Raw genomic sequence first — 15,000 nt, forward strand, 5'->3', positions numbered from 1 at the left:
ATCAATAAGTTGTGGTAAATTTGTTGTTTCAGGACTAAATATCATTTGAATATGAAGTGTCATCTGAAAGAATGAGTACACTGGGTATTGATCGGTGTCCTAGTTGGTGTAGGGGATAAATTCCGATTTATATATATTGTTTTACTGTCAATAAGTACATATTTCGGGGGCCTTTGCAGTGATTGGTTCACATACCTATAATGCTACGAAGACGATTTGTGTATAAGTTAAACAAATTATGGTTTAGTTGCCATTGCGCGGATGTATTTGTACTGCGTAACTCGAAACTCCACGTGATCGATTTCTCGTGTCATAATTGAATTTGCTAACGTTTGACTCGAAACAAGCTGTTGTGAGCTGCATCACTGATGGAAGCTGAATCTCATACAGTTTTCCCTATTTTAATTTCATTTTCGTTACTTTCACTTTTATAATCAGGTGCAACATTGTTATTGTAGTGCGTCGCCAAACTGTCACAGAGGGCAAACACTCTCGCTACTTTTCAGAGATTTCTTTAATCTATTTTGTGGCGGCGATGTTTATCTAAAGGTGACAGAACACGTTCTGCGGAGTTGAGACTCTTCTAGCCGCAAGAAGATTTCTGAAATTATGCGGGGAATATAATCTTTCGTATTTAATAGCACTTGCTTCAACTAGCACATGCACTGGCAGCAGGACACGTCACTTGCAGACAATCGTCGGTTCGATTCCGTATCGCTAGAGGGTTAGGGGTAGATCTATTTTATTATTATTATTGATGGTATGGCTCCTTTTAATTAATATTGTCTTTCCTAGAAGTGAGTTTATCAGTAAACATTCCTAGAGGATATTTTCTGGTATTCCCTTCGGTGACTTTGGAATATTGACAGATATAGCACAGCAACAACTTCGACATTCATCGAATAAAGGAGTTGATACATGGGCCTATTATTAAACAGAAATCAAATATGCATCGTTAACCCTATAAGTGAACTAGTATAGTATCTGACGATATTGAAGAAACAATCTTATGTTCACGATGGGACGATGTAAAACAACGCAAGTAAAGGTTCTTCACAGTCAACGCGTATATCAATGATGGATGTAGAAGATCGATCGAACTGTGCCACTAAGTAGCAATGTGTTCTCTATCAAAGAATCCGTTGGAGAATAGAATTTGGTGTTACATTAAAAGAAAGATGGAGACACACACACAAGTTCACATTTATATATAATTTACCCCAGATTATATTGGTGAAATATATACGAGGTAGTGCGTAAAAGTTCGAGGCTTTAAGGGTATTGCAAAGAGCTCAGGCTTCCGTGTTCTTTTACATGGCTTAGAAAAACTGAAGGGCCGCTGCAATGAATGTGTGAATCTGAGAGGTGCATATGTTGAATAAAATCCCAATTAATCCTCCGGTAGTTCCTTTGAAACTAAAGCCCAGAATTTTTCAGGGCCTCTTAGAAAACGGGAGAAAACACTTATTTTTGAAGGAGAGTGATTGGATTATAACTTTTCAGCGAGTAATAGGTACTCCCTTGATATCGAAAATTCAATAAAAACATTAGTCTATCACTTGAGACCCCTATTATGTAAGAAAGTGTAACCATATAAAATAAATGATTACGAAAACCGTCTGCGTATCAAAACTTTGGCCTCTAGGCTCAAACATAGGTCATATTATAGGCTTGGATAGGAATAACTGTCTTGCAACGAACATAAAAATAAGAATTGGACATGAACTACATCAAATTTTACATTTTAAGTATCTTTTTCTTTTTTGCATTATTTTTTGTCGCAATAATTTTTGTTTGAATATTTTTATTTCAAGTTTTAATGGATTAAATTGAAAACCCATAAAGATTGACGACTGGAAGCTTCGTGAATAATTATATTGAATTTTCACCAAGATATTGTTACAGTAAATACCAAAGTTTGCGAAGTTTGTATTTCCCCAATGGAACACGCTTCAATATACCACAGACGCTGAAAACTATTTGTATGAATAGATTTGTTACCGGATATTGTTTTATTTTTGTCTGAGGATTTTATTACTATTCTTGTTGTTATTAATGTCGTGGTTGTTAGTGATGCTGCTTTTTTAAAAATATTTTCTCTGCGGTTACGCTATTCTCTTGTCTGTCTGATCCAATATTACCGAGACAATTATCAGGGCAGAAATATTCAAGACGAGAGAGTAGAGGTCAAACACAGCATAAGTTCACTGATTTGCATCCAACTACAGAATTGTGCAGCGTCTGTTTTAAGTAAATCAAACATTTAGAATCTATCCTTGTGAATCTTATACTTTCATTGACTTGTATCTCCAGCTTGTAGCTGATGAGAAACAGATGTTTGCCTGGATAGGTCAAAAGCCACCAATGAAAAATACTCCCCCCACTTTAATTACATTGTTTTTCACTTATCACATCATGACATTTTTGAACCTGAATACCAAGGAATGGTCTTCCAATTCTCCTGCCATTCCTATTTTTTCTGCCTCTATTGATCTATTCACATATTATGCAGTATTGCTGTCGTTATTTGTGTTGCTGTAGACAATTTATTAAATAGGTGCCAACTATGATCATCCTCTTTTTATTTGAGACCTCACGCTGTTCGATGTATCCATCTTTATTTAAAACAGTATCCTTTGTTTTCAATGTACTTTATGTGATAGATCTTGCTGATGAACCCACCACTGACAGGTTTCCATGTTAGCTTAAGTATTACTATGCTACTTACTGCGGTAACTAGATTTCAATGATAAGATTTCTCAAGCAATATGTATATACGTATATACAATAATTTTTGAACCCGTATCTATGTTAGAAATTAGTATTTGTTTCAAATTGAGGCATAGGTATATGGACAACAGGCTGGTGTATTTATTTGACGCTCGGAAAAACGAGAAAGTGTTTTAAATTTCGAGCCTACGCTCTTCAACAGAAAGAAATATGAGGAAATAAATAGAGAATAAAACAACTTGTGGATTTAGCGATCAATCATATATGTTAAATAGAATGAGACAAAAGAGCTAGGACATTTAGAAAGAGAAAGGTACTTTACAACTGTTTTAAGGATATAAAGGTTATACCTTCATCAGTGACGATGTGAGAGAGTTAAATAGAGAGAAATAGTACCGTTCAATATAAGACGTTATTGTGGAAAAGGAGATATGTATCAAATATGAAGATAAATAAGAGAATAAAGATAGAAATATATATATTCATGTTTGGAAACAGGTATGCTTCGTCAAATGTTTCCCCACCTCATTAAACTAAGAGAATATCTTCATGTTTGTCTTCATTCATTGATATCATTTCGTATGTTTTGATTAACTTCTAACCTTGTATTTCTCAAATGTTTTTCAAAAACATCTCCCATGGTTGTTTGTGTGTATTTACTTTTGTCTTTCCTCTTCAATTATTTTGTTGTCGTTACATATGCATATGCTGATTATACGGTTGTTATCAATTCGTCTACTTGACACATCTCTACGTGTGATATTTATGTGTTTCTTTTATATACTGTTTTTTTTTTGCATATTATTAGCAGCAATATTTAACAGTAAATTTGTTATTTAACTTTCTGTATGTAATTCAAATATATTACACTGTAAATTCCAAAGAAGTAATTTCGTATATTCTTTTGTATGTTGCATATGTATTTCTTTCTATAAAATTTACATACTTCTCTGATGTTGATATTAGATTATGGTGTACTTTGTAATACCAGATATAATTGAAGTATGTCTACCAATGTTCTTTTATGCAGTAATTAATATAGTTTTCCTTTTGTTTTCTTGTGACTTTCGTGAATATATCGTAGACTCACTATAAATTTCTATAGTTACAATTCGATAAAGCTTACTTCCTAACCACATTGTACCAGGTTCAGTTCCACCGTGTGGCACCTTGTCCAAGTGTCGTCTACTATAGCCTTAGAACGGCTAAAGACTTGTTAGTGAATCGGGTAGACGGAAAGTGAAAGAAGCCCCTCGTATTTATATGTGTGTGTGTGTGTGGTTGAGTTTGTGTGGCTTTATCTCTACGTTTATCCCCCAAACCGTGCTATATATATATATATATATATATATATATAGAGAGAGAGAGAGAGAGAGAGAGCACTCTTTCCCTCTCTCTCGTCTCTCTCTATCTAGTCTCTCTCTCTCTCTCTCTCTCTCTCTCTCTCTCTCTCTCTCTCTCTCTCTCTCTCTCTCTCTCTCTGTATCTATAGCTTATCTGAATCGTTGAAGAATGTTCTAATGCAGTTCAAGTGTGACATCCACAGAAAGATAGATTTGAAATTCTTGAAGGGCCCAAAATTTGAAATTCTATTCTTTTCATAGATGTTTCAAGCTTTGCTTGTTAGGCTAGTACCTGCTCTTTAGTATGAAGGGTCGTAAAGATCATGGCACGCATTTTGTCCAGGACATCCATGTCGAGGCATTAATTTATATTACAGCAGATTTTAAATGTGTTATTTGTAATTTTCCCGTAATTTCCAAATAATTCTATAAGCTAAAAAAAATATTTTCCTCTACATCACATTACTTATACACGCGTCAGTGCATAGGCGAAGAAAAGGAATAAGAGAAACATTGAAAGCCGCTAAAATCTTGAAACGTTTGATAAAATCACAAAGTATACAATATCGATTTAGCTACTTTTACCGACAGCCTGACATCGCTAAAACTGCAAATTCACTTGTCTGAAACACGCATATAGAATGCACTCAAGAGAGGTGAACTTCTGTCTCAAATTAGAAAACGAGAAATAATAAGAGAATCCATTGATGAATCATTCATGGATGGGTATGTTAGTTTTGCTATTTTAAATTCTAACGTTTCTTTAATTTTCATAGTATTTGTACCCCCAATAATCCACTTTGTGTCGTATGGTCCAAATATGATGCCAATAAGGATTTTATTATCATCAACATTAGTATAATTAAAGACAATGAAAACATTAGCACCGACCCACTAAAATATAACAATTAGACCCAAGAGCAATTCGCTATAGAGCTGTGTGTTTGTCTCCCTGTGTGTGTGTGTGTGCGCGCGTGTGTGTGTGTGTGTGTGTGCGTGTGTGTGTGTGTGTGTGTGTGTGAGTGCATGCCTATATATATATGTGTGTGTGTGTGTTTGTGCGTAGTCATTTCTCCGTCTCTCGTGTCTATTTTTCCCTCCTTCGAACACGCTTCCACTTCCTTTTCTCAACGTTTCTGAAATCATTTTAATTAATGAAATATTAAAATGCTTTCTGTCATAGATTAAAGTTCGTTTTTACAACAACTAAAAAGAAAGAAAACAGAAAAAAAAACAATTAAATGTGAGACAACACACACACATGAAAGTACATATTCACACACACGAAAAGACACACCATTTATGACTCTGCAATATTCTGTTGTGATTTTGTTCGATTAAAAAAAAATCGTGTGGATTTCTCTTTCATTGTCTTGAAATTTTTATTAATAATTTCAGTCGTCTTTAGTGTTACGCCAGCAAATCTCTTTGTTATGTATATTGTATTTTCTCATTTTCTTTTTATTGAATTCATTTTAGTTTTTACTGTACATCTTTGATCGCTTATCAAGTCATTTTAAAATTTTATTTGAGACAAAACGACAAGCCGAATATTTTCCACAACACTGATTATTCAGCGCATGCTCATTACAGTTTTGGTTGAATGAAGCTACTTGCAAACCACTTTGCAAAAACAAAAATAGAAAAAATAAAAAAAATAGTGTCTGCAGTTTTCTTCATCAAGATTATGTAGGCTCGTGCCCGTACATGAGACTAAGTTATGTTCGCGATAAAGAGCATTAAATAAGAACGATAAAATCAACACGAGAGACGAGAATGGTAATCACCAATGTTTACAATGACAACTAGAAGACAAATCAACCGGGCTTAGCAAGATACCGTTTGGACAAAAAATACCCGCTCTCGTATATATATATATATATATATATATATATATATACATTTCAATACTTGTTCCAATATGCAGGGTGTGCCCATGCTTGGGCACCGACTTGAACAAATCGGTCGATCGAATAAGCCCCAATGATTTTTTAAAGCCTGGTACTTGTTCTTTCATTTTCCTTTTTGACTCACGCAGAATGGATAATAAAAAACTCCCTCACTAAAGTGGTTGGTATTTTATCAAGCATTGAAGTCACGAAATCTAAATCACGAACTCTAAATATCACGAACTCTAAATAAATACTGCAAAGCAAGCATTTTTCTCGATTACTTCACTATTTAAAATATTTATGTTCAAATTTATATGTAGTTCATACATGGTTAGCCATTTTGTCGAAGTGGTGTTGAAAGAGTTAAACAATATTCTTTTCTGCTCTAAACACAAGGCCCGAAATTTGGGGGAGGGGGCCAGTCGATTAGTCCGTCCCTGTAAGCAACTGGTACTTAATGTATCGACCACGAAATGATGAAAAGCAAAGTCGACCACGGCGAAATTTGAACTCAGAGTGTAACGACAAACGAAATACGAAGCATTTTTCCCGGCGTGCTAACCTTTCTTATTTCTTTATTGTCCACAAGGAGCTAAACATAGAGGGGACAAACAAGGTCAGACAATGGGATTAAGACGATTACATCGAGCCCAACGCGTAACTGGTACTTAATTTATCGACCCCGAAGGGATGAAATGCAAAGCCGACCTCGGCGGAATTTGAACTCAGAACGTAACGACAGACGAAATACCGCTAAGCATTTCGCCCGGCGTCCTAACGTTTCTGCCAGCTCGCTGCCTTAATAGTGAAACAATATTACATGATGGCGTAATGATACTAACCACTTAGTTAATGTCATATTTAAGTAGATGTTATATTACGCAATAATATTTTATGTTAGAAAGTTTAAAATATTTGGTAGTACATCTTTGACAGGTGAGGTAATTCTCCTGTATCTCTCTAACAGAACCGATTCTGTTAATGATTCATTAGATTTAGATATGTCGGAAAATATTATGACACTTGTTAATTTACACTGCTATTACAATAATAATACAATTCAATATAAAGGTTGCCGTTAAAATGGATGTCTTATATAGCATGTCTTATATAACACAGAGTCCTCGAATCCAACAGGATGGAAAGTGAAATCTATAGCAAATATAGAAGAAATTTTAAATGATTCTAATTATTTCATGATAATGTCATTGATCATGCAATGATAAAATCCGAACTAGATCGCAATCTGTTAAATGAAATGGTATAAATTTGTGTTGGTATGCCTCAGTGTACAGTCGTGTGTGTATGTGCATATATATATATATATATATATATATATATATATATATATATATATATATATATATATATATATATATACATTTAAAATGCAGAGATGCCTATAATAGGACATCTACTCGCTAGAAATAGCAGCAAAAGACTACATACCACAAAAATTAGGGATAATTTCGAAATTATCCCTAATTTTTGTGGTATGTAGTCTTTTGCTGCTATTTCTAGCGAGTAGATGTCCTATTATAGGCATCTCAGCATTTTAAATGAATAATACATAGTCTATTGACTGATTTTTTACTCTCGCTAGACCACTGGTGGTAAATAAAATTTCAAAAATTTTTTTTGCTACCCTCTACTTTATTAATAAATATATATATATATATATATATATATATATATACATATACATATATATATATATACATATATGTGTGTGTGTGTGTGTGTGTTTATGTGTGTAATATAATACCATACAGGGTTATTCAAAAGAATGAACCGATTTCATTACGCAATATTTTAATAAGGAAAAGCAATAGAAAACTCCAGCTAAGTCACAAGTATTTACTCACAGTCAAATTATTTCTTGTCTTATAAGTGTTCAATGTGGCAACCATCTATAGCACGGGCAACATCAATGCGATAAGGGAATTCCTACACATATCGGCATATCACGGGCCTCTGAGTTGATCAGTGTTGTTATTCGATGTTTAAGATCACCGAGGTTAGTGGGTAGCGGTGGAGATTTCTAAGTTTTGAATGGCTGCAACGTCTTAAAAATCGAATGACAACAGCGATCAACTCAGTGGCTTGTGATATGCTGATACGTGTAGGAATTCTCTTATTGTACTGATGTTGCCTTTGCTGCAGGTGGTGGCCACATTGAACACCTGTAAGACAGGAAATAAAAGTTGATTTTGAGTAAATAGTTGTGATTTAGCTGGAGTCTTCTATTGCTTTTCATCATTAAAATTTTTCGTTATGAAATCGGTTCAGTCTCTTTAAATAACCCTGTATAGCACACACACACACACACACACATGTAATGTAGTATCGGTGTAAAATTTCGACACAAGTCTAACAATTTCGAGTAAAGCTTAAATCAGTTACATTGACCCGAGTGTTCACCTGGTACCTACTTTATCGCCCCGCCCCTCAACAACAAATTAAACGTAAAGTCGTTGACGAAATGCTGCTAACTACTTTATCCGCCGCGGTTGTGATTCTACGAGATGAGTGACTTCGAAATTTTGCATGCTCAGCCAAACTGACAAAGAATAACTGACTGAGACTTCGAAGTCACTAAAAGCGCTAATCTAGTTAAAGAATAATAAATGTTTTCTGAGAAATGTATTGAGTGATCCTTCAGTTTAAAAAAAAAAATAGGAAAATTGTTTTTATAACTCGATATAAAACAAAAATTAAGACTCACAAACACTTACACATACACATATACATTCCCATATGTATGGGGTAAGGTCTACATGTACTAACTACATGTACGTGCGTGTACTTTTGGCTGTAGAATAGCGCGTATGTCGATGTAAAATAGGTTATTATGTAATATATTGAATAGATATTTACATTTACAAAGAGGCAAAAACATAAAACGTGATACGAGAACAGTGTGAATTACATTTTATCTTTTTTCTGCAGATTCTACCTAATTTGTTTGGGACATGATATTGAATTTCTGCAAAGGTTTTTTTGATAAATCATGGAAGTATATATGTAAAGGAACACACATGAATATGGAAATTTCATGAGACTTCCAGCATCGGCAAGAACAACATCAATTCAAAATCATTGGGCTCGAAATTATGTAATTCTCTATATAAAGGAAAATCGAAATTACTTCAGTGATCATAAATTTAAAACATCACACAAACCCTGTTATACATACACGATGTCTACATATAGATGTTCATGCTGCCTCAAACTTATACTTTATTGTAAATTTAAAGTATTGAAGACGCTTTGCTTCTTTCCTCACAACTGGGCATAGATACACCCATTTATATCGATGCACATACACGCATGCATATACCAGCTCCTATATGTTGTATAAATATCATTGTGTCTCTAGAATCTCCGTTCATAAACACGTATACTTGAACTTGGCCTGACTTAATGATATTTTTGACAACAATTGCCAGCGCTCATTTGAGTATAATAAATAACTGCTATATCTAAGAAAAGAAACTGTTATATGTATGTATGCATATATATATATATATATATATATATATATATATATATATATATATATATATATTCCTCTATACACAATCATACAAAAAACCCACCTTTTTTGTATTTATTCTTACTCGCATATATATATATATATATATATATATATATATATAAATGAAAGATCCAGTGATCGACATGTAGGAAAAAAGTTAGCTTCAAGCAATCCGTTGTAAATATGAAAAAAATACGTTTCAGGGACAATAGTGGTCTATTGGAATGGAAGGTAAAATCGTGTAAGTAAATATTTCATAAACGTTATATTTGATTAGCTTCTCTTTACGTACTCTGTGACACAGAACTGGTGTGTGGCAAACTGGGATGACAAATACTACAGCATCACTGACTGGAATACACATTCTGTTCTGAATACTGTTTATTTATTTAGCAATTTATGTTTACAATGTCTTTCTCTGTCTCTCCCTTCCTCCCGTTCTCTCTGTCTCTCTCTCTGTCTGTCTCTCTCTCTCTCTCTCTCTCTCTGTCTCTCTCAACCACGCAATCTCACACACTGCAAAATCTCTCCCTTTGTGTGTTGATTTATTTATGTATGGATGTATGTATCTTTGTATGTAAGTACATATGTACGTGTGTATGTACGAATGTACCTACACACACATACGCTTATGTATATAAACATCCCCGTGAATGCTTCACGTATGCGTTTACATGTAGATGTGTGTTTTTGTGTGTGTTGCAGTCTAGGAGTCAACAACATGTATGTGCTGAGAAAATGAGTGGAATGGAGGCGTAAGTAGGAAATAGCGGAAAAATAGAACACACAATAGAACACTTTACAACAACTCAGAGGTTTTTGCAGCAGTACATGTGGATAAAGTCTTGAATTATCATACAAATGTAAAATAACGATGATATACATATATATATATATTTGTGTGTGTGTGTGTGTGTGTGCGTGTGGTCGCGTGCGCCTGTGTGTAACTATTCCATTTGCGATGTTCTATCTTTTCAACATTTTTACTGAACAGAAAGCTTTCAATATTTTAGTGTGAGCAAATTGAGTTTTTGAATGAGACATCAATGAGACATAAAAAGAATTTAAAAAATATACATAAATATCTAACACACAATATAACAGAAACTCTATAGATTTTTTTCTCCCCTTTAAATTCCTGCGTTTGCCTAATACATTCGACGATGTACTTGTTTCTCGTTTTACTTTCTGAAATTTATTTTTAAAATCTCTGTTTCTTTCTCAGTGTTGTTCATTTCTACAATTGAATACGATATTGGATTTCTGGTGGGAATAACCATTTAAAGTCATTTCAGTTTTATATTTTAAATATAGATTTTAAGAATCGAAGTGGTTTTAAAGAAATGATAGAGTTTATGTTACTCATGGCTGATTTCTAAACGTATTGTATTTGTGCGTGCTTCTTACTAGCTATTTTTTTTGTGTGTATGTATGGGGTGGGAAATGATGGAAAGAAGATGTCTTCTTTGAAAGTTTCTTTTCCTTCTATTTTATCCAACACATTTTGGTTAGTTCTGAGCGCAAAACTTAGTAATACATTTTTATGATAACAAAATGCATAATAAATTTTTTCCCAAATAGTGAATGAATTACCAATATCGGTAAAACAGCATACAAATATTGTGCAACTTTGTAAGGGACAGAGGTAGAAAAAGAATTTGAAAACTCTGGGCTGCATGAGATAGATAATGGCGACGAGGTTCCTCGGCGTTGAATTTACCATGTATATTTTCGCGATCGATAAACTTAGGAACACCTAAATCCTACGTTTTATTTGAATAGACATTAAAAATAGAAAGATAGTAAGGTCCCTTCCCGAGTCATATTGGATTTGAGCAACATGTAATTCAGAGTTTTGCTCAAGAACATAACGGGTTGCCCTATCCAGGAATCTAAACCGCAAACTTACGATTATGAGTCCAACACTCTAATCACTAAGGTACACGCTTCCAAAATGATACTCTGCCCTCACCCTCAGATAATTCTTGGAAGTAAAGAAAGTATTTTAAGATTGTTATTATTTACATCCCATTCTAAATCAGTCTTCCCAGGTCAATTTTCGGATTTGAATAATTATGTTTACTTTGTGGTAAACCCTATATTAGGTCATAGTTATAGTAATACTGGAATTGTTGCCGGTGATGGTATCAAAACTGCCAGTTACGCAGCATCAACAATGGCAGTTCACACCAAATTTCATGCTTACAAGTTTCGTTTATCCTTTACTGGTAGTGAAAGCGCGTGTGTTATTGGGTAGCATATTCAGCTCACGATCGTGGGTCGTGTGTTCAATTTCCGGAAGTGCGTTGTGAACTTGAGCAAGACACTTTATTTCACATTGCTCCAATGTACTCTACGGGAAAAATGAGTTGTACCCATAATTGAAAGTTCCAGCGTTGCCACATTCTGCGTCACATTGAGTCTCCTGAAGAACTACATTATGGGCACTCGTGTCTCCGGAGTAATCAACCACTAACACCTTAATTTCCTTGATAGGTTGTTCCGTTGACCTGATCAACTGGAAGTTTCGCTGCCATAACCTATTTAGAATACGATGAGTCAAAACAGCTAGTGTAAATATATTTTTCAAATTCTGTAACGACTCGGCCAAAGCTCGAAATAATCACACGAGGAAACAAATACAGCTGCCACTATTTTGCATTACTTATCCTACATTCTTTAGGTGAAGTATAAAAACATTAAATTTCAAAGGAGTTAGAAATGAAATGATGTTGTGACATTCATGCTTGTATATAAAATATCAGCAATGTATGCAAAGTAGAAAATAAAAATAAAATGATGTCCGTTACGTCAGGGACAGAAATGAACATCGAAGCCTGTAGCCAGTGAGAGATTTCTGTTGGTTATACAGTGATGACATGATGAGAATTGGCTGTGTGACTCTCGATCACTTTATTTCCTTGCAATGCTGAGCTGGTTGACGATAGTTAATTGTAAACACATCGTATAATCAAACTGACTGGAAATATTTCTAATAGAATCCATCCTTCTGAAATGATTAGGATTTATGATGTTCAAGAGTTGGTTGGTGTGAGAAACGCTTTATTACGTGCCATCGTCGTCATCAGCATCGTCGTCATCAGCATCGTCGTCATCAGCATCGTCGTCTCTGTCGTCATCATTATCAGGATGGGCGCCGTTGTCATTATCATCATCATTGCTACCGTCATGCACTTAAAAACGTCATCACCGACATCATCAAGATCAATAACAGCACAACCAACATCATTGTCACCATCATCATCGTCCTCGTCTTCTTCATAATCATAATGATGATGATGATGGTCATCATCATCATCATCAACGTCATCATCACTAGCACCACCAACTTCAGCAACGTCATCACCGCAATTACCACGACTATCAACTTCATCCTCAGTCACCATCAACATCGTCGTCATGATCACCACCACCATCACCAACGCACTGCCATCTCCATCGTCGCCATTATCGCTACAAACAAATCGACTATCAACATGATCGTCAACATCACCAATACAGCCACCACAACCACCACCATCACATCTGTCCTAATCCACATCATCCTCATTGCACTCGCTCATAAAACTTTCTATAACATGAATAATATAATTCCAAGAATGAATAAATGTACGAAACACAGAGAAGAATGGAAGGAGAGAGGGAGCGAGCTTGAGAGAGAGAGAGAGAGAGAGAGAGAGAGAAAGAGAGAGAGAGTGAGGTCATGCACACATATTACTGTAAATAAATCTTACAATCGTTGCTTTATATCTGTCTGATCTACTTTAAACAGCATCCCTAGTAAATAATACAATCCGCATTTGTCGTTGTTCGGTAGTCCTGGTTCATTTCGATTTAACAAAGAAATGATTAAAAGATTTCTAGAAGCGAGCAGTCTATCTTTTTGCGTATGTGTATGTTCGTAATTGTTTAGACGCAGGCTTTGCTGTGCGGTGAGAAGCTTGCTAATCAACTACATGGTTCTGGGTTCACTCCCACTGCGTGGAACCTCAGGCAACTTTCTTCTTCTTATTATTATTGATGATAATAATAATAGTCACTGAATATTCGTTCCGATTTTCCGCTTTATTCTCTTTGTTTACTTTTTTATTTTTTCAATTTTTTTCGTTTTGCTTTTCTTCCCCCTTTTCTTTGTAAATGGACAATTTGTTGTGTTTGTTTTAATGACCTTCAGTGCGTTACTCTGCCCTAGGTATCAGGAATACACTCTGTGACAAATGGAAACGGAATTGAACGATGATAATAGAAATATAATAATAATAATAATAATAATATTTAGGCGGCGGGCTCGCATGATTGTTAGTATGTCGGATAAACTGCTAAGCGTCAATTAATCTTTATTCACATCCTAAGTTCACATTGCCTTTCATTCTATCGAGAGCAAAATCTTTAGCAGTTTCACGTGGTTGTGTACAAAGTCATGATAATGGAATTGTGATAGTTATTGCAGATCATCACGGCACAGACTACTCTTCTCCTGTATGCAAATGTTTTCTACTCTTCCATGCCAACAACAAATATAAAACAGATATATAAGATATCGTCGAATTTAGCCTGAACACCCTTTCTGAGTGTGTGTATATATATATATTTAACACATATCTTTCCTCAGAATACGCAGAGCAAAGGTAGCGAGAAACAGACAAATATTCAATACAGTCACTGTGCAGTGATAATAGGTGTTGTTAGTCGGGTTACTGGTCGACTTGTAATGCCACCTTTCCAAATGTCCATGAAGGTCAGAGAGAAAAATACAATCATTTGAGGATAGGAAATTTGATTGATATAATGACAGCTAACAAATCTATGAGAAATAGAAGAAAAACGGAACATAGACAACTAAATAATGAAAACTGCGAAGAGTAAAGTTGAGAGCATCTCTTTGTTTGGACAAGTGAATAATAAATAGTGGTAAATCGTCAAGCAAAGCTTATGATCAATCATTATATGGAAACGTTGGAAAATTTGGATAATGCAGTACGGAACGCACTGTTCGACAAGAAAACACTCTATTGTCATGAATGGAAAGTAATTTTGATCGTTTGTGTACCTGCTTTACTGGGTCTGACCAAGAGATAAAAATACAAAACTCGAACGTGAAAATAACAAAAACAACAACAGGAAAAGCACAAACATAACCAGGATAAACCGCATCCAGTGGCAATACGCTCAACCATTTCATAAGCTGATTAATCTAGTTTTTAAGATCAAAGACTATACATGTTAATAACATACATTACAGCACGCTATCAGCATATCAGATCCCATGCTGCTAAATTGCGTGGACGATAAGAGCAATGAATCATGGAATGGAGTATATTATAAATAGCAAAGTAAATAAACGACATCACTTAAGGATTTCTTTTTCTTCTTTTTTTTTTAATTCTACTGTGTGGTTTTGTTGTTTTTATTTTTTTAACGTCAGATATGGAGATGATTAATTGAAGTAAAAAGCAGCAGTTGAACTCATAATTGG

The sequence above is a fragment of the Octopus bimaculoides genome, chromosome 24 (assembly GCF_046866305.1).
Source record: "Octopus bimaculoides isolate indiv1 chromosome 24, ASM4686630v1, whole genome shotgun sequence".
In the NCBI taxonomy this organism is placed as follows: domain Eukaryota; kingdom Metazoa; phylum Mollusca; class Cephalopoda; order Octopoda; family Octopodidae; genus Octopus; species Octopus bimaculoides.